This window comes from Mirounga leonina, unplaced genomic scaffold (assembly GCF_011800145.1).
Source record: "Mirounga leonina isolate KUSES-001 unplaced genomic scaffold, KU_Mleo_1.0 Mir_174, whole genome shotgun sequence".
NCBI classification, from domain to species: Eukaryota; Metazoa; Chordata; class Mammalia; order Carnivora; family Phocidae; genus Mirounga; species Mirounga leonina.
Genome location: NW_023270451.1, coordinates 83,935,603 through 83,961,334, shown reverse-complemented (window position 1 = coordinate 83,961,334; position 25,732 = coordinate 83,935,603). Strand labels below are relative to the sequence as shown.

The 25,732-nt window shown below is 45.5% G+C and overlaps 5 non-coding genes across 5 annotated transcripts; all 5 read right to left on the bottom strand.

Moving 5' to 3' along the window:
• Positions 1-429: 429 nt before the first annotated feature.
• On the bottom strand, positions 430-501 carry TRNAC-GCA. Its single transcript has one exon. It is a non-coding gene; the product is annotated as a tRNA-Cys (tRNA).
• A 6,810-nt stretch (positions 502-7,311) lies between these two features.
• TRNAC-GCA lies at positions 7,312-7,383 on the bottom strand. The gene has a single exon. It is a non-coding gene; the product is annotated as a tRNA-Cys (tRNA).
• A 1,302-nt stretch (positions 7,384-8,685) lies between these two features.
• On the bottom strand, positions 8,686-8,757 carry TRNAC-GCA. The gene has a single exon. It is a non-coding gene; the product is annotated as a tRNA-Cys (tRNA).
• A 957-nt stretch (positions 8,758-9,714) lies between these two features.
• Positions 9,715-9,786, bottom strand: TRNAC-GCA. The gene has a single exon. It is a non-coding gene; the product is annotated as a tRNA-Cys (tRNA).
• A 4,033-nt stretch (positions 9,787-13,819) lies between these two features.
• Positions 13,820-13,891, bottom strand: TRNAC-GCA. The gene has a single exon. It is a non-coding gene; the product is annotated as a tRNA-Cys (tRNA).
• Between the last annotated feature and the right edge of the window lie 11,841 nt (positions 13,892-25,732).

Here is a 25,732-nt window from a genome sequence, read left to right as displayed (position 1 = left end):
GTTTACTTGTAAAGCTTGAATAAGATATACGATTGTCTTTAATAATTCCTCAATGTGCACTTGAACACGTGGAGAGGGGCCCACGCTCTGAGCCACAGATCCCAGCGCTTTGGCTTGGAAAGAGAAGACCCCTTCCACCCTGTTCACAGAATGCCTGAATGGAGAAGGGAGAGTATTGAGGACACAAGGCAGAGACAGTGACTGTCCCTGGAAGATACTGTTAACATCGGGTCACCGATGATGGCCACTTAGGGATGAATCCGAGGAGATCCAGAACACAAGGTGCTGGGCAGAGCGAGCAACTATGGTATTAAGCTTCAGCATTTGATGGTTTGGGTGGGGGAAAACAACTTCACATTGACATCTAATAAGGAAGAGGAAGTTATAAAAAAAAAAAAAAAGCAGCATCAATTTAAGTTAGGGATAAATAGGGGGCACCCAGATTTGAACTGGGGACCTCTTGATCTGCAGTCAAATGCTCTACCCCTGAGCTATACCCCCTCCTGCTATGGTGTGACTTAATTAATATTCTTCATCTGTGTAGCCACACCCAGACCACCTGTAAAGTGATGAGTAACCCTTCGGAAGGACCTCTCTCGGGAACCGCCGGGCCTGCTTCAGTGAAAACTCTCCAACATGCTGCATAACAAGCAACAGGCTCCTTCCTCAAAAGCCCCACAGCCTGTGTCCTCCTGGCCTACAGCCCGTAGGAAGGTGGGAGCAGTAAAAGGGTGAGGGGGGCCATCCCAGGGACAGAGTCTCAGGCCCCACACGTGGTGGGCAATCTGAAACAAGACAGTCGTGCCTAAAGACAGCACTTAGCAAGGGCTAAGCTCTTAAGGAGCAAGTGATCTGAAGACAAGAAAGAGAAAAGCAACCCCGAGCATCCACAGCCCCTGGCAGGCTGACTTGGCGTGGGCCCTGAGTGAGCACTCTTCATCTGGTCTGGAAAGCTACAGGGAGTTATTTTAATTCTTGTTGGACTCAGGTGGATGGTGCCCTGGGCTCCTGGTCAAATGAAAATCCTCCCTGAAGGAATGCACCAGGAAACAAGCTTCCTAGAACTCCCACGGGTCGGGTTTTAACAAATCTAAGTGTGCGAGAAGCAGCGCAGCATGGAGACCCACAGCATAGACTCTGAAGGCAGAGAGCCTGGATCCAAGTCCTGCCCCAGCTGTGGGACCTCTGGCCAGTTACTTCCCCTCTCTGTGCCTCGATGCATATGCTGTAAAATGATAATAGCATATACTTGATGGACTGGTGGGTAGATTAAATGAGTTAATCTACATAAAACACTTGAACCAGGACTGGCACATAGGAAGCTCTATGTCACTGTTTGCTGAGAAAATTTAAAAACGCACGAGGAAACTAGCTAACATTCGTGAGAGTCGACAGAGTAGGAAACATGGGAACTGGACCTGCAAAGACTCCACCTATGACATTATTTGAATAAATCGAAGAGTATCTTAGAGAAATGAAATCTAAACTGAGGAGCAAAAGACTCAGAAATGGTCACATATATTTGAAAAACTAATCAAGACATTCTCGAAATGAAAGATGTAATTAACTTGTTTTTACTTTTTTTTTTTTAAAGATTTTATTTATTTATTTGAGAGAGAGAGAATGAGAGACAGAGAGCATGAGAAGGAGGAAGGTCAGAGGGAGAAGCAGACTCCCCGCCGAGCAGGGAGCCCGATGCGGGACTCGATCCCGGGACTCCAGGATCATGACCTGAGCCGAAGGCAGTCGCCCAACCAACTGAGCCACCCAGGCGCCCTAACTTGTTTTTACTTCTTATTGCAGTGTAATTTACACAAAGCACACAAATCTTAAATGTACAGCACAATGAATGTTGGCATATACACACACCCAAAACCACCACCCAAATCAAGACAGAAAATTTCTAGCACCTCATAGGGTTCCCTTGCACCCCTTCCCAACTGCCCCCTCTCCCCAAAGATAACCGCCATTTTGTCGCCATGGATTAGTTTTGCCTGTTCTTGGATTTATTCTTTTGAGTCTGCTTCTTTCACCCAACCTCAGGTTTCTAAGACTCATGCCTGTTTAGCCTCTGTGACAGTAATGTGTTCTGTTTGATTCCTGTTTAGCATTCCATTGCGTGACTGTACCATGATTTATTTATCTATGCTACTGCTGGTGGACATTCGGGCTGTCTCCAGTTGGGAGCTCTTAAGAGAAATGCTGGTATGAACCTTCTTATATGTACATGTGCACTCTAAAGTATATAGCTCGGAATAGATTTACTGATTAAGAGAGCATTCACATTTTCAACTCTTAACTGATAATGCCAGACAGTTTTCTGAAGTGGTTATATCAGATTGTACTACCACGATGGCGTAGGAGAGTTACCACTGCTCCATAGCCTCACAATGCTCAGGACCATCAGTCTTCTCCATTTTAACCATCCTGGTGAGAATCTAGTGGTATCTCCTTGTGGCTCTAATTGCATGTCCCGAAGGACTAATGACGTTTGAGCATCTTCTCACATCCTGATTGGTCATTTGAGAGTCTGCTTTTGTGGAGGGCCTGTTCAAATCTCTTGTTCATCTTTCTACTGGGTTGTCTGTACTCTTCTTATTGTTTTGCCCAAGTTCATTGTGTGTTTTGGATATGAACCCTTCATCGGTGATATGTATACATGTATATCATGTATTTACAAGGAAGTTTGGAGGGACCATGTAAGAGTAGAAGGTTTGGTGAAGGAAATGACCTTGTTGGGAGACAGGAGAGTGAAGAGCTTTGCCCTTCATTGACTAGGAAGTTGGTATACTGCCACCTTTATCAGCTAAAATCGTGGATTTTTCCACTGACCCAGCTCAGTCCTGCTAAACTCACTTACTCTATCTGTGTAAGTTGTATTGTCCTAGAAAATTTTCCATGCCATCTGAATATTACATTTTATTGGCACAAAGTCATTCATAATATAGTCCCATGATCTTTTTAATGTCTTTGGAAATTGTAGTAAGGTATCCTTTCAAATATCTCTTTTATTGGTTATTAGTGTTTTCTCTTTTTCCTTTGTCAGTCTTGTCTGGGTTAACATTTTTTATTTGTTTCAATGAACTTTGGCTTCATTGGTCCTATCTCTTACGCATTTGTTTTCTATATAATCAATTTATGCTTTCATTAATTCATCTTTATTACTTTCTTCTTTATTTTTCCTTTGGCTTTATTGTCCCTTTCATTTTTTAAAATTTTTTATTTTTTAGAGAGGGTGGGGCAGGTGCAGAGGGAAACCGAGAGAGAATCCCAAGCAGACTCCATGCCCACCTAGCATGTGAGTTCAACACGGGGCTCGATCTCACAACCCCAAGATCATGACCTGAGCTGAAATCAGGAGTCAGTCACTCAACCGACTGAGCCACTCAGGCGCCGCTTTACTGTTCCTTTTATATCTTTTTTGGGATAGATGCAGAGCTAGTTAATTTTCACCTTGTCTCTTCATAATGCTGTGGATGCAAGAATTGCCTTCTGCACACTGCTATGGTTACAACTGACAAGTTTCAATATCTGGTATTTTCATCATCATGTAGTTCAAATATTTTCTAACTTCTAACTCAATTGCAATTTCCCTTTTGGCCCCTGGATTATTTAGAAGTATAATTTTTAATTTCTAAGAAGGTGGGAATTTTCTAATTATTTGTTAGGTTTTCTTGTTATTTATTGTTACTTGAATTTTAATTTAATTTGGTCAGGATACATACTCATTGTGATTGAGATACTTTGGAATTTGTTAAGACTTGCTTTACACTCAGAATATGGTCAATTTGTGTGAATGTTCCATGAGTGAATGGGGGAAAAAAATGCATGTTCTCTAACTGCTGAATGTAAGGTTCTTTATGTGTTAATTAGGTCCTATTTGTTAATCATGTTGTTCAAGTCTTTTATATCCTTCTGATATTATCTCTGCTGTCCTATCAATTCACAAAAGAGGGTTTTAAAGATCTCTCGCACGCTTGGAGGGTCGTCCATTTCTCCTTTATAATCTGTGAATTTCTGCTTCTTATGTTTTGAGGCTTTTTTTTAAGTGCATCAAATTTAGAATTGTGGTACTTAACTGGTGAGTTGAACATTTTATCAATACAAAATGACCATCTTTATCCCTGGTAATGATTTTTGCCTCAGCAACTATTTTGTCCGGTATTAATATAGCTACAAGGCATATAGTTGTCATAGTTACATCTCTTTCTGTCCTTTTATTTTCAATATATTTATATCCTTATGTTTTCTACCTATCTCTTGTGACCATCCTATAGTTGTTGTTTTTTATCCAGTTACATTCTCTGTCTTTTTACTGTGGTATTTTATATATTTATATTTAATGTTAATACTGATAATATTTTGGTTTAAGCCATCTATCTTCTTTGTCCTTCAAGTTCTAGGTTCTTTTGCCTCCTTTACTGTCTTCTTTTGGCAACTATAGGAAGAGACAGTGGGAGTTGAGAGGAGATCCCTGCACCGTGGAATGGAACTGGTAAAAATCCACAAGAGTCCAGGGAGCTAACAGATTTCTCTTGCTGATAGGATCACACAAAAGATGGTTAGTGTGGGGCTGACAGATCTGGGAACCAGAGTGTAGGCAAGGGAACCAGCAACCTTGTCTGCTATTGAGAGTGACCTAGACTCCTTGGATTGGCATTTGCCTAGAATAAAAAAGAAGGAGCTAGAGAATAAAATCATTAGCACTTTTCCTGTGCTGACCTGGGTGGCGACAAGTGTCTCTAGGGGACAGCAGTTTTCTCACTGTCCACAAAAGGTGGACTCACAGCGGTGCAGAACTCGACCACAGCTCCAATAAAGCTACACCCCTCCCCACAGCAGACCCTCTGACTCCTTTGTTTCCATTACAGGCTCATCGAGGACATACTTCCCTCCCTCACTTCTTTCTTCTCACTCTAGCACAAAAGCTCGTGGCAGAAGCAGCCAGACGGCAGCTGCTTGGTTTCCCGCCACACCTCAGAGACCCCTCTCTTCACCTCTCTTCTTTCCCATTCTTCTCAAAGAAAACATGCCTCTCCTCCCATCTCTACTCTGGTCCCCACAACTGAACTGACTCAATTCTTTCTCCATCTTATTCCTTCCCCTAACCAAAAGCCTGCTCCCATCTCTAGCCTAAATTAGATTAGGCTTCCCACCTTCCCTATAGCTACTCTGTATTTCTCTCTGGACAAAAGTAATCCTCATTATCTGATACTTTCTCGCACTATTGCCCATCCCATACATCTCATCAGCCACTAAGTCCTGTATATTTTATCCTGAAAGGATCTCTGGAATTCCTTTTCTCCCCTGCTTCTTCTTCTTTTTTTTTTTTTAAGATCTTATTTATTTATTCATGAGAGACAGAGAGAGAGAGAGAGAGAGGCAGAGGGAGAAGCAGGCTCCCAAGGAGCAGAGAGCCCGACGTGGGGCTCGATCCCAGGACCCTGGGATCATGACCTGAGCCGAAGGCAGACGCTTAACCATCTGAGCCACCCAGGCACCCTTTTCTCCCCTGCTTCTGCTTCCTTATTCTGTCTGTGTCACTGGGCGAGTTCTTTAACTCCGTTAGCTTCAGTTTCCTCGTCTTAAACAGGGATGAGTTTCTTGTGACAAATACGGTTCACTTCAGATAAACTGCCCCATATGGTACTAGCACATAGTAGGTGCTCAAAAAAAATAATACCCGTTAAGGAAGGGTCTTTGGGCAAACTCGGTCGCGTAAGCATTCTCTGTAATGTCTCCTAAGCGATGTCCTGAAATAAAGGGACTGGCAAAGAAGTCCTGCTTCTTTGCAGTCTGAAGGACTCCCTGTGACCCACAGAACAAAGTCTGAATTCCGAAACCTCCCTTACAAACAGACTCTCCTTTGTTGAACGTCCGCATCTGACATTAGGTCACGGTCACGAGCCCTCCACCCTGTCCCCTGCATAGTCGTCGTGCTCACATACACACTTCCAACCTCCCGCAGGTACACACACACCCCTGCACGCATGGTCACGCACACAGGTGCACCCACCCTGCACACACAGGTACGTACAAACATGCATACCTTCTAGACCCAGAAAAACACTCCAAACACATGGCGCCTTTGTTTCCTTGTGCATGTGCTGCCCACACACCGCCTGACGTTCACTGTCCAGACCCAGCTGACCCCACCATCTCCGTAGAGCCCTCACCGAGTCAGCCCGGAGGCGCCAGGCTCCTTTCTAGCCAATATATTTTATGTTGCAAATCACTCTTCCCCACAAGAAGGAGAGCCTCTGAAAAGAGCGAGGAAGGAAAATGTCTGACTAGATTTGGCTCACCTCTGGACCCCCAGGCCTGGCCTCTTGCTCAGCACCAGAGGCATTTGAGGAATTTAACTGAGAGGGCTGATTGCTCTCTGGGGTTTGGTCCTGCCCAGGGAGAGAGAGAGATGGGGGAGGGGAGGCGGCAGGGCTGCGGGCAGAGGGCTCACAGGTGGCCCGGGGGGACCCAGGGGTAAGGGGGAGTATGCGGCAGAAAGACAGACGCATTTTCAGCGGGCAGGCTGCCTGCTGCCTACAGGTCACCCCTGCTTATTCAGGAGGCAAAATCACCGCATGGCTTGAACACAGAAAAGGTACCTGCTGGGAAGATACACTCATTCCTCTGTGGGTGACAGGACATCTAATAGCTTAGATCTAGTACACTAGACAGGGCACTGAGAGGTCTCTGGGTCACATCTCCATGCCCACTACTCACTCTCCATTCTATTCATTGAACTCTTGTTAAATGTCAAGATCCCTCTTGTGGGTGAGCAGTGGAGATCAGGAACCTTCTGGACCAAGGCAAGCTTCCAGCTCTGAGTCCTTGTCTGACTCAGCAGTCCATGGCCTCTTCAACACCAGGCGACTTTTCTCCCAACTCCACGGCTCTCCCAGGTGGGCAGAGGATCTGTTTGAGACATCTGCCCACAATTATTCCCACAGGCTAACAGACTCAGAAGGTCCCGCAGGAGGTAGCTGAGTCTTTGGCTTTGGAAACAGGAGAAAGAGCAGCAAAAAGAGAAAAAGAGGATCATTGGAAGTGTGTTATCAGTTGACTGGGTAGGTGTGAGGCTCAGCGGAGAGAGCATGGCCCTGTACCGCAGCTGTGTGAAGCCAAGACCTCTCTCACCTGGTCTCTCCCCGAACACACCAGGCCCTAAGAGTCCTGGTCTCTCCCCGAACACACCAGGCCCGAAGAGTCCTAAGTGACAGGAACCTAAGCCTCTGCAGGAACCCTGAAGGGATGCAGGATGCCATAGCCCACTGCAATCCAGTTGCAATGCAAAGCCTTGGCACATAAATAAGGGGGCACCTGGATTTGAACCAGGGACCTCTTGATCTGCAGTCAAATGCTCTACCCCTGAGCTATACCCCCAGCCTATACATGCTACATAATTAATACCTTTCATCTGTTTGGTAACACTCAGCTCTGCAAAATGAAGTCATGGCCCCTTTCCAGGACTGTCTTTCTAGAAGTTGCCAGACCTGGTTCATGGTAAGACATCCTCCCTCAGCCCTGCAGCTTCCCAGGCCTCAGTCCCTGGTGGGGTCATTAGCGAGCAAAAGAGGAGAGAAGCCGCCTGAAGAACGCCAACCCATTGCCTTTTTGGTTTAGCCCAAGAGCTGACCAACCTGGCACCAAGGACAGGTTCTGATTTGCTTCCTTGGTTTTCACCAGTCACCAGAAGATTACCCTTTCTCCATCAAAACTGCAGACCCAGGCCTCCCTAGCCACTTTGATTCGAGGGGAGCAGGCAAGGTCAGGTATAACCACATGCTTCCGTTCCCTTACTGTTTATAGGAAGCTGTAGAGGGTGGTCTCTATCTTTCGCTCGCCCTGGAGTCCACAGACAGAAATGGGCTGTTGGTTCAAATGTTATGAGCACAACAGAGATTCAGGGGGTTTACTACATAAATTGGGCTTATAGGAACAATTCTTTATAGACTGGAAAGAAATTCAAGTAGTATAAGAAGCCCCATGGAATCCCTCCTAGTCAGGAATCATCTTATACCTATCATAACATCTCTGCCACAGGGAACAGAGACAAGCGCCCCCCTCGCCCCTGGTGGCCCGGTTTTATGAACTTCTCCAGAGGACATTGGTCCTAGGGTTTCATATCCACTGGAAAGAATAACTCAACATCCACTAAGACCAAAATCATTGCCTTTAGCAGACAGTCTCCAAAATAGTTCAATAATGAAAGGACTCACAACCACCATCTGTTCATTTACCTGAGGGCAGATTTGCAGCTAATAATAACAACTGACATCTGTGTACTAGGTGTTGTTCTAAATACTTTAAATTCTCTCTCTCTCACATACACACACCCTGTGAGGTGGTACTATTATTATCCTCCATTTTATAAATGCAAAATCTGAGGCACAAGGGAGACTGAGCAACTTAACTTAGGGTTACTGCCCTAACCTCACCCAGTGACCCTTAGAATCAACCAGACTTCCCACAGGAACTTGAGGTCTTCCTATTGCTGCTAGATGTATGCAAGGAACAACTTATCTTCACAACTCTGAAGCATGGAGAAGTGCTTGGCACTGACCAATAGTTGGTGTTCGGTGAGTCAATGAGTATAACTGGGCACTTTTCTTTTTAACTGGGAGCCTAGGATGGAAGGGGGACTGGGAGGCAGGGGGAAGGACTCTCCGAACTTGCACATAAATAAGGGGGCACCTGGATTTGAACCAGGGACCTCTTGATCTGCAGTCAAATGCTCTACCCCTGAGCTATACCCCCAGCCTATACATGCTACATAATTAATACCTTTCATCTGTTTGGTAACACTCAGTTCTGCAAAAGGAAGTCATGGCCTCTTTTCAGGACTGACTTTCTGGAAATTGCCAGACCTGGTTCATGGTGAGACATCCTCCCTCAGCCCTGCAGCTTCCCAGGCCTCAGTCCCTGGTGGGTCATTGGCGAGGAAAAGAAGAGAGAAGCCGCCTGAAGAACCCCTAGTCCATCTCCCATTGCCTTTTTGATTTAGCCCAGGACCTGGCCAACTGTCTCCAAAACTACCCCCCCCCCCCAATCGGGGATCCCAGCCCTTCGCATTTCTCCCTTCAGTGAAGACAGAAATGGACTCTAACTCAGACAGTGTTGCAGAGCTCCAATAGTTGGGGGAGCAACACTGTCTGTCTCCCTTGTCAGAGTAGCTAAGCCAGGCTTTAGACCCCGAAGTTTGAAGCAAGTATGTGAGTGAGCTCTGGTGTGGGAAAAACCAGATCCCCAGAGGGAAATGTATATCCCACATGGAGAGAACCTAGATGCTATGATTTGTCTCCATAGGTCTCACCACGACTCCACTGTGCCAAACTGTTTTTGCCAGGAAGGAGGGGTGAGGGTGATGATTTAAGGTTACCATTTACTGTCTGATCCTGGGAAGTCTGTTGTATCTACTCTGGTCTGCCCTGGAAAAGCCCAGCAGAATTCCCAGCATGCGACCCTGCCTTCTCTTTGAAGACCCAATAGAGTGGAATAAATTAGATATATGCAGAAAGGGGAAAAGCTAGATGCCAAGAGAAGGAGGGATACCCAGAGCATTAGTATAGGCAAACATGCAAGGGGCAATCCGCCCAGATTGCCATTGTGCAAGGGCTGACCAGTGGCTTCCGATTTCAGGAAGGATCATAATTAGCATGGATGAAAGGAAATTGGAATATGGGCAACAGCTGTGAATAGGAAAACCAATAGGGCAGGGGGCACCCGGATTTGAACCAGGGACCTCTTGATCTGCAGTCAAATGCTCTACCCCTGAGCTATACCCCCCTGCTTGCTATGGGTGTCTAATAAACACCTTTCACCTTCTTAGTCACACCCAGAACTCCTGTAACACATTGGGAGTTTCTACTTGTCTCTAGAGAGCTGATAAAACCAGCAATTTATTCCTCCACAAACTCACCCCAAAGAGGTCCTCCCCAGAGCCCCCAGCCTTACCCCTTCGTGCCTGTATCTCCCCCTGTTCTTCAGTCTGTGGTAACTGCAGCAACCAGAAGGAGCATTGACTTTAACTACTGGAAGGGCTTTTAAAATTTATTTGTCTGTGTTTCTCTTACTCTACACCACAAAACAGCAACTTGAAGAGCTCCTGCCTAACCTCTTTGGAGATGCATGCAGTACTTACATCTGAAGATGTCTGTCCAGTGTCTGCATCTATTCATCAAACCTGGGGGGTGGGGGTGGGGGCAGCTGGGGAGGTTAGTGAAATTTCCAGTCCCTGACCTGGATCAAGGCATTGTCCTAGAACCATCATGGAGACATGAGGACTACACATAGCTTCTGGATTCCAGCCAGGGAACTCTTGAGCTACAGTGAAAAGCTCTACCCTGAGTTACACCTCCACCCACAGAACATGGATGTTTTTAATATTATATTTTGTGTTTTTTACTGAAGTATCTTGTGCAATTATTTTTAAAAGTCAAATATTGTTTTTAAAGCTTATCAGAACAAACTCAATCCTTTGTATCTCCCTCCTGCCACCCAGAGGCAACCACCCTCTACTGTTTTGTCTGTTTCTTTTAGTCTATTTGCTGCCATGATTTCAAATAATATAAATATCTCATGATATGCAATATCAAACTTAATCAAGTTTAGACATCAACTGTCGTACTTTTATGATGAAGATTATAATTTATGTGCCTCCTTCCCTTCTCAGTTTTCTCTTATAACTATATCTCAACTTTTGGTTAAATAATTTTCTATGTTTCTATGTTTAATATTTTCATTGGTATTAGTTAATAGTGTTCATAGTGCTAAGTGGAACTAAGAATTCTGGTAAAACTTTTGGTTTTTCCTGAAGTTAGTAATAACCTCATGTTTCAACTGCTTAGTTTTCTTTGAATAGCTAAGATTTTCCACAAACTTTAATCACTCCCTAGCTACCAGAAGAGCCAAAATGAACTCCGAAGAAGCAATTCTAGTTTCTCCATCCCCACTCCCTCCTGGCTGATGGGGATGTCAGGGATGAGGAGGGCCGCTGAAGGCCAAGCTGGGGCCTGGGGCGGGGGTGGCGTGGGGCAGGCAAGGAGGCTGCCTAGCAATGGAACAGGCCTGCTGGTGAGCTGGGAGGCACGCTGAGAACAAAGGAAAAGCAACAGAACAACAAGACCCTGAGTCTCAGCTTCTAGGGGAAGAGTGTGGACCAAGAGGTCTGCTTCAATTCCTAGTGCCCCTCTTGGGTCTGGCTTAACATCCACATAGACGGTTCTGAACTTCTCATTACTTTGCACCTGCTAGGTCCTGAATCTGTGAAGTCTACAAATAAAAACCATACTGGTTGGAACCTTGACAAAGCCCACTTCAGCCTCAGAAGGATGAGCTCCTCATGGCAAACTCCCTCAGCTCCCTCCTGGCCCCACTCACGGGCCCTCATCACAAACCATCTCTCACTCTAAAGTCCTGATGAATGCAGCTTCTCAGAGACTCCTGGCTTGCTTACCTTGAAAAGACACGTTTATGCATTGGGCCTCAGGAAATAATGTTGATTAAATAGTACCACCTGGTGTTCCTCTGGAGGAGAAAGACCCAGAATGGTCTGGGGTACAATGCAGTGTCTTTCCCACCAGAACAGAGTGACCTGACCTCAGTGAGAGATGCAAATTGATGCAGAGAGCAGAGGGGGAAAAGAAAAGTCTAGAGGGCTGAGAAATGATAGAGGGTTTCAGTGGACTAAAACCAAATTCTGAGTCCTGAATATAAAGCCCTTCAACCCCTGGCCCCTGCTTCCCTTGGAGCTCTAACCCACTCCCTCTGCTCTTTGTCCCCAGGCACTTAGGACACCTCTGGGGGCACTTTATGTCCCACCTTTGTTTATGCTCTTTCTCCTGCCCTGATTGCCCCTGCCTGCATCTCTGCAAGAACCAAGGAGGCTTCCTGGAAGAGGCACCAGCTTCCTTCCATAGTCTTCAAAACATGCAAAGAAACCGCCTTACCCCTTACAGCATAATGGTATTTGTTTCTTAGACTAATATTTTATGTGAGTAAGCAGATTGTAGCTACAATGATATTATTATTGACTATTATTATTCCTTTGTTTGCGGGGGGAGCCTGCCAGGGACTTTGCAGGACTGGCTTTAGATTTTTACTTTTAGCCTTTGAGTCTATGGAGAGGTCAAACAGAGTGAGAGGTTTCCTGATGTCCTGAATAAGAATTTCAAGTGGAATAAAACAGCAGTAAATTGACACATTGAAGTCTGATACAGCTTGCAGGAATGACTGGGCGAGAAGCACCCCCTGCCATATGATCATGATGTGGGCATATTGACCTGAAATGTGAACACCCTCAAGGGACAACTGGTCCACCATCTAGATGCTGGCACAGAGTATAACTGGGCACTAATTAGAACACAACTGAAACCACTGCCTTTCCAGTCTGGCTCCGAAATTCTACCAGCCAGCATTAAAGAACTCCCTAACCAGGTTACCTTGTTCATCTTCCTGAAAAACATGTTGCAGCATACTGACCCCCGTGGGCCCTGCCTGTCTCTGCTGCTCAGATGGAAAGCAGGCGTCCCACAGTGCATTCCCGGGGTCCCTGTTCAAGGCAGGTGACTGGGGTCCCTGTGTGAATGCAGGGGACAGAGAAGTAGCCCCAGGGTGGCACAGGGCCTCATGAGCGAAGTGGCTTGCAGCCCGTCATATGTAGAAGCCAGCTCCTGGCAGTCAGCGTGCTTCCCAAAGGGCCCCCTCGCCACCCTTCCTTTAGACCCTCTGCTCTGCACTCCCCGCAGACGCAGCTCAGGGCAGAGCGACTAGAGCCCCAGGGGTCTGCTGCGGGCACAGCCCCGCGCTAAGGGGGGATGGAGTGCATGTGAGAGGAGTCAAAGCTCCATTCTCCCCGCCACGGAGGTGGCCCTGTGTGGTAGAGGTGGGACAACTCTCAGGAAGGGTGACATCTGCAAGGCTCTAAGGGTGTTAGCAGGGGGCCTCGGTCAGTCCTGGAGAAGTTCACCTGCAGCCCCAAGAAGCTGGAGAGACTTTCTGGCAAAGATCTACACCGTCTGGGCTCCCTTCTCTCCTTGCAGGGAGACTCAGCTCTGCAGGACCCAGCGGCAACAAGGCAGTCCTTCGTAAATAAAAACCTGAAAGGGGGTACAAGGCATGTGGTTTGAATGAGAGACCACTTGATCTGCAGGTAGACCCCCTGCCTCCTCTTGTGTCCCTACTTGTTCTAGCTGGCTCCTAAACACCTATGTTGCCCCATCAACACCTCTCTTTATTTTTAGTCAGCCCACAAGACCAGCTCTGCCAAAGACTGGATCCATTCCTGCTCACCTTCTCCTTCTCTGCCCCAACCTCCTTCCACCTGGCAGTCCTGCAGTTTCTCCTCCCCCCCCCCCCCCCCCCCCCCCGCCCACCCCCCCTTTCCCCCCCCCCCCCCCCCCCCAGTGCATGATCAAGACATCTAAAGCCCCTGATGTTACCCTAGAAAGGCATTTAGAATGCTCCAGAACAGCAGTTGCTAAATGTGGCAGCCCAGGAGAATCATCTAGTGTTGCTGTGATGTGGGTGGATGAAAAGAAAGAAGGGTTTTATTGAGAAATAAAGCTCTTCAGGCCCCAGCTTAGACCAGTAAACCAGACTCTCTGGATTGGGGGCCTGGGAAATGGATGTTTAACCACGTTCCCTGGTAATTCTCCTGCTCAGACACACCTTGGGTCCATATATCACCTTAACAACACAACGTGGTCATGGCTCGAACTACATTCCTGGTTCTGGAACTTTCCATTGTCCCAATCGGCCAAACATCAAGCGCCAGCCTGAAGGTGCCATTTGGTGTAGGTACAAAAACTAAACTTGGGTCAGGGGGCACCCGGATTCGAACTGGGGACCTCTTGATCTGCAGTCAAATGCTCTATCCCTGAGCTATACCCCCTGCTCTGTTAGGTGTCTAATAAATACCTTTTCACCCATTCTGCTACACCCAGCTCCCCTGTACACTGAAATTTCTATTCACTTTTAGAAAGTCTGGAAATGTGGAAAGTTTCCCTTCAGGAAATCGGCACCTTTTGGCCCTGTTCCTCCACTTAGATCCCCCCACCTAACTCTGGCTCCCAGAAATGTCTTCGCTCACAATCTTGCAGCCTCGTTTTTCTTAGCACCACTTGGAAGACACTGCTCGAAAACTCATTGCTAAGAGCTGGACCACTTCTGCCTTCCTTGCTCTCCTCAACAAGCTGCACCGCCTTGCAACTTGCCTTCTGCACCCTCCCTTCCCACCCTCATCCCCCACACCGCTGGATGGATCCGGGGCTTTGTTGCGCATCTCCTCTCTGCTTTGCCCTCTCGCCACAGCGACCTCCTGGATTTTGGCAGCATCCCGACTGAACCCAGACAAATTACTGGAAGTATTTAGCCAGAGAGGTTGCAACCCCCATCCTGGGGCCCAGGAAGCTGCCCCAACTGTCCCAAGGAGCCTCCGACCAGAAAGGCAGCTCAGCTGGAACAGCAGAGACTGCGCCCGAGAACCAGGACCAGAGATGCCTCTGCTAGACAGACCCCTGCCCTGAGACACAGCGTTGCAGCCTTAGCAAGTGAACCTGGCTGGCCCCTGGCCAACACACGGCCAAGATCAAAAGGCCCTGATCTCAAAAGTGTAGAGAAAAGACACCCACCCAGAGGCCGTGAGAGTGCCTGGCATGTGTGTGTCAGGGAAACCAACGCTCACGGTGCACAGAGATTTGCAAAGGAAAACCTGGGGAAGGGGAGTATCTCCCCATCATTCCTCCAATCTAGTTCAGTGCCTTGGGTTTAGTCCACAGGCAGTAAGTCCTCCTTGTTGAAAAAATACAAAGCAATGTCTCCGCATCTTTGTACAGTGCCCACCACGACGTTAAGCATAAAAGTTAACAGGCGATAGATTTGTTGGACGGCAGTACAGATAACAAACTTCACAACGGCGTCTACGGGTGGAGTAAATACAGATTATCTGAGGTGCCATCAGCCAGATGAACACCGCTGGTGTTATGGTGTCTGTTCCTTCAAACTTCGGCACCCCCGTCCCCCCGAATTGGGGCGCTCCTCTCTGTTGCCAGAGATGAGCCGGTTCATGGCCACGCGATGCCCTTCAGCTCTCCCTTGCTGGTCTCCTGGCTCTCTTAGCAATATTCTCCTCTCTTACTGAGAAGGGAAAAGGCAGGGAAGGAATCTGAGAAATCCCCAAACTAAAATTTCTCTTGTTAAAAACAAACAAACAAACAAACAAAAAAAGAAAACCCATTAGGAGGGCATCAACAACAACAACAAGAAAAACCCACCTCCACGAATCATGATACTCAGTGGGGCAATGTTGGAAACCTTCCTCAGATAATCTGTCAACTAATAAATGTAAAAGGACTGATAGAAATATCAAATCACCATTTTATAAGCATCAGTGTAATAATTGATTTTGGTAAGAATCATTAATGGATGCTAAATTTGCAAGGTGAGGATGGCTGGGGAACAGGATATAGAAAAATCTGTCAAACATCATTTTAACTAAATAACCAAATTCAATCTCATCAGTAGCGGAGCCAAGTGACATCATTGCCTCTTGTTGTCATTCATGGACATAAGATAAACATATATAACACACACATATATAACACATAAACATAGACGTAAAACCTGAAAAGGACATAGTATCACTTATGTAGTCATTTTGCCAAAATATTGAACTTCAAATAATGAGGAAACAATCAGACAAATCCTTCTCTCCAAAAGTAAACCGCTATCCTAACTGCTAACACATTTTGGGGCCTATTTATGGACTTCACATACTCTTGGTGAGATCCAGCATACTGTCATGCGTATGTTGACCGCAGGGACGGTTCTGCCAATCACCCAGCATGAAGTCTTCAAAGCTGTCAATTTCACGAAAGAAAATAGAAGACTGGAGAAGTATTCTGGATAAAGCAATCTAAAAACACGTGACCACCACATACAATGCACGAGCCTTGACTGGATGGACCCTATGTTGGAAATAAAAGACAACTAACAATGACATTATTGGGAGAACTGAGAAATATAGAATACAGATTGCATAATAAATGACTGAATCATATCATTGATAAGCCTCCTTCGTGTGTTATGGTTATGTAGAATGCCTTTGTTCTTAGAAAATCCATGTTGGAATACTGAAGAGTGCCAGGATGTCCTCAACAAACTTTCTAATGAGTCAGGAAAAACCTCACACACACACACACACACACACACACACACACACACACACAGAGTGCGCGCAAATGTAGCAAAATGTTAGCAACTTGTGACCCCAGTAGAGTATAAAAATTTTCATTGTACCATTTTTATAACTTTTCTATAGATTTGATATTTTTTGACATAAAAAGTTAGATTATGTTTACAATTTCCTTTATAAACAAAAAGAAGAAACATTACCAGCAACCCAAACCCCATGCCTGTGCCTCCTCCCAGTTGTTAACATCCTCTCTCCAAAGTAACCACTATTCTAACTTCTGACCCCATCTGTGTCCTATTTTTGGATTTTACATATCTGTCTCCCTTTACTGTTTGCCATATCCAGCCACACTATTGTATGTAAGAAGGGTTTGTTTCCTTCCATAGCTGTATAGTATTCTGCTACATGAATACTCATTATTTATCTAAGCTACAGTTGAAGATTTAGGTTGTTGCCAGGTTGGGGCTATTATGAATAAGCAGCTATGAAAATTCTTGTGCCCGTCTTTGATAAACTCATATATGCACTTCTGTTAGGAGCACAATTGCTGGATCATAGGTGTGCAACCATTCTGTTTCATAGTTAATGACATACAATTTTCCAGGGTGGTTGTATGTACCAATTTATTGGCCATTTGGACAATGTCTTCCGTGAAATGCCTGCTCCGCTCCCATTTTTCTCTGGGGTTGTCTGTCTTTTTTCTCACTGATTGGTAGGCATCACTTTTATATTTGGATATAAGTCCTTTGTTAATTATATGCATTGCAAATATCTTCTCTTTGACCCTCCGCTCTCTTAAAGCTGTCCTTTGATGAACTGAATCCTTAACTACAATGGTCTGATTTATCAGGATTCCCCTTTATGTTTAGTGCTTTCAGCATTCTCATTAGTAAATCGTTACATTTTCACCAAATCACAAAGATATTCTTTAAAGGTTTCTTTCAGAAACATATTGTTTTATTTTTTACATTCAGAGCTACGGTCTACCAGGAATTGATTTTGGTGTGTGGGGTGAGAGTCTAGACCTTTATCCACATGTTTTATCCAACTAACCCAGCCTCGCACACTGGAAAAACCATTCTTTCCCTCACTACTCTGTGCACCAAGTTTGTCATAAATCGCATCCCCATATATGTGTAGATCTGTTTCCGGACTTTCTCTTTTGCTCCATTGGTCTACATACTTACTCGCCCATCATTACCACCCCATCTGATTACTTTATACAGTATATCTGGTGGTGCAATTCACCCAACTTCGTCCCCCTTCATGTGTGTATTGCTGTTCCTGGCCTTTTGCATGCCATAAAATTTTTGGAATCAGCGTGTCAATACCCACACAAAAAAATTATATGATTTTGGTTGAGATTATTCAAATCTATAAAGATGGGAGGAGAACTGTTATTGTTGCTATATTAGCCCTTCATTCTACTAACTTAGTATATCCCACTACTTTTTAGGTCTTTAATTTTTCTCAGGGATGGTTTATAGGTTTCTGTAGAGAGATATTGTACATCTTTGATTATTTTTATTCCTCAGTAGTCGGTTTTTTGTATGTTATTGGAAATAGAACTGTTCACAGTTTTTCTACCTTTTAAATTTCTGTCATGTAGAAATAGAATTGATTTTTGTATTGTCATCTTGTATCTAGCAACCTGGCAGATCCACTTAATACCAATGGTTCATCTGTATATAATATTCTTTTTTCTTAATTTTATTTATTTATTTGTCAGAGAGAGAGAGAGCGAGCACAAGCAGGGGGAGTGGTAGGCAGAGGGAGAAGCAGGCTCCCCACTGAGCAAGGAGCCCAATGCAGGACTCCATCCCAGGACCCTGGGCTCATGACCTCAGCAGAAGGCAGACACTTAACCGACTGAGCCACCCACGCGTCCTCATCTGTATATTCTTTTGGATTTTCTGCACACACAATACTATCATCTGTGATTAATGGCAATCTTATTTCTTCCTTTCTTATTATTTGTGCTTTTTATCCTTTTTTCTTTCTCCTGACTGCACTAGCCAGGGCCTTGGAAACATAGTTGAATAGAAGTGGTAACTCTGGATGTCTTTTCCTCTTTCCCAGTCTCAAAGGAAAACCTTCCAGTATCTCATTAAATGTGATGCTTATGGGATCCCTGGGTGGCTCAGTCGTTAAGCGTCTGCCTTCGGCTCGGGTTGTGATCCCAGGACCCTAGGATGGAGCCCCGCATCGGGCTCCCTGCTCCGCGGGAAGCCTGCTTCTCCCTCTCCCACTCCCCCTGCTTGTGTTCCCTCTCTCGCTGTCTCTCTCTCTCTCTGTCAAATAAATAAATAAAATCTTTAAAAAAAATAAATGTGATGCTTACTATGAAAGTCTTCTAACCCCCTTTATCAGGTTAATAACATTGCCTTCCACGGAGGGCTGAATAATGGCCCCCAAAGATATCAAGCCCTAATCCTTGAAACCTGTAAATGTTACCTTATATGGAAAAAAGGGTCTTGGCAGAGGTGATTAAGTTAAGGATATTGAACTGGGAGATTATCCTGGACAATCTGGGTGGCCCTAAATGCAATCGCAAGTGTACTTATAAGAGAGAGGCGGAAGAGGATTTGCGTGGACAAAAGAGGAGAAGGCAATATGACATGGAGGCCAGGACTGGAGGGATGCGGCCACAAACCGAGGAATGCTGGGCAGCCACCAGAAGCTAGAAGGGGCAAGGAATGGATTCTCCCTCCGGGGGCCCTGCTAACACCTTCATGTCAGCAAAGTGAAACTGATTTTGTACTTCCAGCCTACAGAAGCATAAAATAATAAATGTGGGTTGTTTTAAGCCCCCAAGTCTGAGGTTATCTGTTACAGTGGCCAGAAGAACCTACAGTCTCCATGAATAGTATGCTAAGTGTTTCTAAATCATGAAGAGATGCTGAGTTTTTCAAATGCTGTTTCTGCATCTATGAAAATGATCGTGTGATTCTCCTCCTTTATTCTATTAATGTGATGAATTATATTGATCAGTGTTAAATCAATCCTGATTTATTCCTGGAATAAATCTGATTGGTCACGATGTTTTCTCCATTAAGATATTCTCAGATGCATCTAGTTCATAAGAAAGATTTTCCTATACTAGTCCATTCTTACCTCGTCAGGTTTAAATACCAATGTTACATTGGCCTCATAAAACATGTCGGAAGTAACCCAAATTTTTCTAATTCTCTGGAAGCTGTATATGTGTTTAGTATTAGTTCTTCCTTACGTTTGGGAGAATTCGCCAGTGAAGCCATCTGAGCCTCAAGCTTTCCTTCTGGGAAGGTTTCTAGTTCATGAGTCTATTTAATAGATGTGAAAATATTCAATTTTCTATTTCTTCTTGGTCAATTTTAATAAATTATGTTTTTCAGGGAATTCGACCTTTCCTTGAAAATTACATCTAATTTTTCAGATGTCTTGGTATCGAGTTGTTCATAATATTCCTCTTATATCTCTTTGGTGTCTCTGGGACCTGAAGGCTAGTCAGCTGAACAAAACCTCCAGGGTTTTTAGTACCACAGAGGATTTTTACGTCACTTACTGGTGGTAAGAGATAGTCTGGGAAATGTAATTTGGACCCTAGCTCAAGAAAAATCTGGGACAATTTAACAGATTCCTGTGGATAAGAGGAAATATCTGAAATTAAAACTGTCCAAGGGGGACGCCTGGGTGGCTCAGTGGGTTTCTCTCATTTGTCATTCCTTTTTTTTTTTTTTTTAAGTAGGCTCCACCCCCAACGTGCTCCTTGAGCCTGACTCTGAGATCTATTGACTGAGCCAGCCAGGGACTCCTCATTTGTCAGCCTTCATATTATCCATATGTATTTTCTCTTAATCACTCTTGCTAATGGCTTATCGATTTTGTTAGTTTATTCACTGACAAATTTTGGCTTTGCTGATCCTATCTATGAACACTTGTTTTCTGTTCTTTATGATTTCATTCCTTCTACATTTGGGGGGTTCATTTATTGTTCTTTTTCTAATTTCTTGAAATGGTAATTTAGATTATTGATTTCTCAGCCTTTCTTCTTTTTCTAATATGTGAATTTAAGGATTTAAATTTCTATCTAAATGTGATTTGAGCTGTAACATGAAAACTTTTCGTATGTTCTAGTTACATTATCATTCATTTCAAAGTATTTTCTAATTTCTATGAGTTATTTAGAAGTGTGTTGTTTATTTTTCCACCTCACCCCATGCTTCAGACCTTCTGCTTCCTGTCTGGAATGTTCCTTCCTTAACCTTGTCTGCCTAGCAAACTCCTGCTGACCCTTCACTGTTGGGTTCAAGTTGTGTGATTCTCCTCCTTTATTCTATTAATGTGATGAATTATATTGATCAATATTAAATCAACCCCGATTTATTCCTGGAATCAAGAAGCCTTTCCTGCACCCGCCCCAGGCAAAACATAGCACTCCTTCCCTCTACTGGGTTTGTCTCCATATTCATCCTCTTTTCACTGAACAGGGAGCTCCTTTTAGGCAGTTATGCATCTGTCATCACTGTGCTGAGCCCTGAGCAGTTGTTTACTTGCGTGCTTGTTTATGTGCATGCTTGTTTTCCTTGGACAGTTTGGGTTTGTTTTTTTTTAAGATTTTATTTATTTATTTGACAGAGAGAGAGAGAGCACAAGTAGGCAGAGAGGAAGGCAGAGGGAGAGGGAGAAGCAGGCTCCCCATGGAGCAGGGAGCCTGACGTGGGACTCGATCCCAGGACCCTGGGATCATGACCTGAGCCGAAGACAGAGGCTTAACCGACTGAGCCACCCAGGTGTCCCCCTTGGACAGTTTTAATTTCAGATATTCCCTTTTATCCACTGGAATCTATTAAATTGTCCCAGATTTTTCTTGAGCTAGGGTCCAAATTACATTTCCCAGACTATCTCTTAGCACCAATAAGTGACATAAAAATCCTCTGTGATACTAAAAACCCTGGAGGTTTTGTTTAGAAAATATGGTCACCTTGATTATATACTCTTCCTGCCCAGTACCAGGCTGAGAACCTGCTAGTAACTCAGTATGGACTTGTTGACTAATTTCTACTGAGTGGATTTTGTCCCTAGCCAAGCTAGAAATAACTTGGTGTCCCTATAAAATATTCCTAATTTCAGCTGATTAGCCTTTGATGTGACAGGTTCCCCCTCACAACCCTCGAAAACCGTAAGGCAGTATTGTATTCATTACGAGGTCACCCAAAATTGATGACTCAAGGGTTAGCCTTATAAAACTTCAAAATCTCTCATAAAAATGAGTCAGAATCTAGTAATAAGCTTGTTTCTATTATAATTAATAATGTCTTTGCCGGGGTGGGTCATGTTCTGCACAGTAAGTGTTCTTTAATGTACATGGGTGAGAAATCTAATTTTCCTATTTTCAAAAGCTGTGGGGAACTTAGTTATGGGGAAATTCAATAACTTCAGTTATTAAATGTTTAAAATAAATCTAAAAACAAACTCTGATGCTTGTTTCATATAAGTCTGGATTTTTCCACATGTGGAGTTTGCTTAAAGTGAGGCCCACCTACATTCTTTTGCTATACTCCTCATCTTTACCAGCTCTAGGTGACCTCACTTCTGCCCCAGAGAGTCCAGGCCCAGAGCCTTTCCCTCTGTTGAGGAAGCCTGGAATGCCCTAGGGTGCAAGCCTTCATTCCCGAGGCTCAGAGCTCTGTCCCCATGGGAGATGCCGGGGCCCTGGAATGGGTCACTCTCTAAGCTGTCATCAGTCACTGGCACCCTCGGCGTAGACAAGTTCTGACATCAGCATATTAGAATAACCGAGGCTACAGAAGGTTCTAGAAAGTATGAAGGGCAATCACGGATGCCAGGGCACTAAATCTTCCTCTACACATTTGCTACATGCCCACCTTACCCCAGCTCTCTTAAACTACCTTCGAGCTGACCTCCAGGTTGGCTGAGAATGGAAACTCAAGGGCGTCTGGGTGGCTCAGTGGGTTAGGCATTCAACTCTTGGATTCGGCTCAGGTCCTGATCTTATGGCTCGTGAGACTGAGCCCCACATTGGGCTCCACACTCAGCAGGAGTCTGCTTGGATATTCTCTCCCTCTGTCCCTTCCCCTGCTTGCTCGCTCTCAAATAAATAAATAAATCTAAAGAAAAAAAAGAGTGGAAACTCAGCAGCACCTGAGACCCCAGAGCTAGCTTTCTCTGACTGAGGCATGGACCTCCCCACCACCCCAAAGGGAGGCCCCGAGTGACGAGGGGTGTGGGAGTAAGAGAGAGGTGCTTGAAGAACCCTGAAGCATTGAATCATCATATTTTTTCACTAGCCAATAAGTCCAAACAATCTTTTAAAATTCAAACAAGCATGGAAGTGTTACAGAGGCACTACAAGATTGATGTGGATCGTTCGTGTATGACAACTCCTGGCTTGCTGAGGCCACTCGGGCAGCGTCCAGACCCACGGGACACGCCCTCACTCTGTTCTGTCTTGGAGAGATGCAGTGTGGAATGCTGCTGAGGCGCTGGTCCACAGCCACCAGGTCCCGGAGGCTGGCAGAGCCTCCCGGCAACAGAGCAGGGGCAGAGAAGCTCCTCAGAGCCGAAAACAACCCCCCCCCCCCACCACCTCCGTGCAGCTTTCCCTGAGCTGTTCTAGGAAAGGCCCCAGCTCGGCCCAGTGGAGGAGCTCCAGAGCCAGGGGGGAGTCAGGCTTGAACAGACACCCCCTGCAGCCGAGGACACCTGCCCTCATGCCTGGCCAACCTCCACCGGGTCCTGGTATCAGTCAGGATGGGCGAGGTTAAGCTGCGGTAGCGATCGACCCCCAAATTGTGGGACTTATTACAGCAAAAGGGTTTTTTTGTTTGTTTGTTTTTTATGCTCCTGTTACATGCTTATCAGGATTGGCTGAGGGTCCTATGCAGTGTCCCCTCCCTCCAGAATGCAGGCTAATAGAACAGCCACCTTCTTGGGCGCCTGGGTGGCTCAGACGGTTAAGCGTCTGCCTTCGGCTCAGGTCATGGTTCCAGAGTCCTGGGATCGAGTCCCGCATCGGGCTCCCTGCTCCTTGGGAGCCTGCTTCTCCCTCTGCTTCTCTCTCTCTCTGTCTCTCATGAATAAATAAATAAAATCTTAAAAAAAAAAAAAAAAAAAAAAGAACAGCCACCTTCTCAAATACTGCTGAGCACCATCGTGGTGGGAAAGCAATCTCTGGAAGGCCCCAACTTATAATTAAATGCTCAGCCCAGAAACGACAACTCATTGACCAGACCCAACCAGAAGAGGCCAGGATACACAATCCAGCCACGTCCCTCAGAGGAGCCAACTGGAAATATTTGGTGGCCTGCAGTAATGACTACCACAACCTTTTTGAAAGGCCTAGCACTGAGATTCTGGGCTGTGTGCCTGGTCCCAAGAGAAAACCTTAGGCCTAAGGGAGCAGCTAGAAAACTGGAGGTCCCTGCCCACCGCTATACCTGCCCCAGCATAGCAAGCCCAGCGGGGCTCCTGGCTCAACAGCCCCTACGTTTGAACCATCTGAACCACACGCTTCAGGCCTCTCCAGTCCCCTGGGTTTACAGAGGATCTCATATTCACCTGTCTCCCCACTCCTGCAGGGTGAGCTGTAGATAATCCATGACCACCCACCTTGGATTTTTCTGGGAGAGTGGAGGTGATGGGAGTGGCCATGGGAACGGACCAGCAGAGAGTGATGAGTTCATGAGACCCTCACTCATCACACCACAGAAAACAATCAGTCAAGATTAATACTATGGGATTACTGCATGCTCTGTAAATCTACCCTAGCAAGCACGGTAGAGGAGACAAGAAAGAAGAAATAGCCCCTGCTGTCAAGAAGCTTATAATCTATGAGGCTAGTTAGGACACCGTTACCTTGTGTTATCATTTTTCTCGAAGTGTCAAATGAATGGTACCAATATTAAGTTATGAGCTTGGCCAAGGCAGAGTTCACTGCAGACTTGATTGGAATAGAAAGGCTTTGTGGGAGAATTAGGGCATGAGCTGGTCTGGGACAGATTAGGGGGCTTCATGTGGATAAAAGGAGAGGAAAGAATCTGAGGAAAGGCATGGGCATGGAAATCCTCACGCCTGCTTCTGATGCATATACAGACAGACCGCACCAGCCAGTTGGAAATGGAGGGAGAGGTACAGGTCTTGCTTTAATCTAAGGGCAGGGGGAGAGGTAAAATAATAATAATAATAAAGTTAAAAAAAAATGGGGCCCCTGGAGGGCTCAGTCGGTTGAGCGGCTGACTCTTGGTTTTGGCTCAGGTCCTGATCTCAGGGTCGTGAGATCAAGCCCTGTGTCAAGTTCCACGCTTGGTGCAGAGTCTGCTTGAGATTCTCTGCCTCTCCCTCTGCCCTTCCCCCCCTCCACCCATGCTTGCTCATGCTCTCTCTCTCTCTCAAATAAATAAATAAAGTTTAATCTAATGGGGGGAGGGGTCGTCTTTACTCTTTTTGCAAACAGAGGCTGGAGAGCCAGCTAGGGAGACTTTGCAATGGATTCTTGTCTTAGGTGGAAGTTTGGGCCAGTCATTCTTTCCCAAACTTGGCTGTGCATCAGAGCTCCAGCCCCACCCTTGCACCCACCCCCTACTATAAGCTTGTTAAAAATAGATCTTAAAAAAAAAAAATAGATCTTTTTAAAAAAGTTTCCGCCACAACACTCAGGACCTAGCCCCAGAGATTTTGCTTCTGTAGATCTGGGACGGGATCCAGAAATTCATACCCTTCACAAGATTTCCCACAGATGGAGCTGGTCTGAGAATCCACTCAGATAGGCAATTTCTACCCAGAAATGGCACATGTCGAAAGTTGGATTTTTAAGTCACATTCCAGAAAACTAGCTCCTGTTTGTACTCACTTTGTTTCTGTTGGAGGTACGCCACCCCCCCACCCCCCCACTTCAGACGCAGCAGCTCAGCGCTCGCTGGAATTCTTGCTCACATCAACTCCACTTCCTTATTGTGTATCATTTACAGCTCTCTCTCGGTTGTTCCTTCCTCCCTGTTCCCGCTCCTGCTACATTTGGCCAGAGGTTTTCTCACCTCACGCTTGGACTCTTCAGGATCCTCCCGGCTAATCTCATCCCCCTCAACCCTCCCCACACTTCACCTTCAGGTCAGTCTCCCTATCGGCATCACAACTGGCTCATTCACGCTCAACCTCATTCCTGAATCCAGCTCCTCGGCCTGAATAAAGTTTGTAAAGCTTATCAAAATATGGCTCAGCCTATTTTCCCCTGTGGTTTAAAGTCCTAGCCAAACGGGACCATGACCGTGTTTCTTCTAAACATGCTTTGTACCTTCCTGCCCCCATTTTTTTCTCGGCTGTTCCCCCAGCTAACATTTCTACTACCACCCTCTGGCCTGAAATGCTCTCTGCTTATGAAAATGCTGCCCATCCTTCAAGATCCGGTTCAAATTTTATCTACTTTACAAGGTCTGCCCTGTTTGGAAAACACAGAGAAAAGTATATATGCGCATAACACACACACGTGCACACCCACACTTTCTTCTGCCTAGCAGAAGAAAGCGCATAACACACACACGT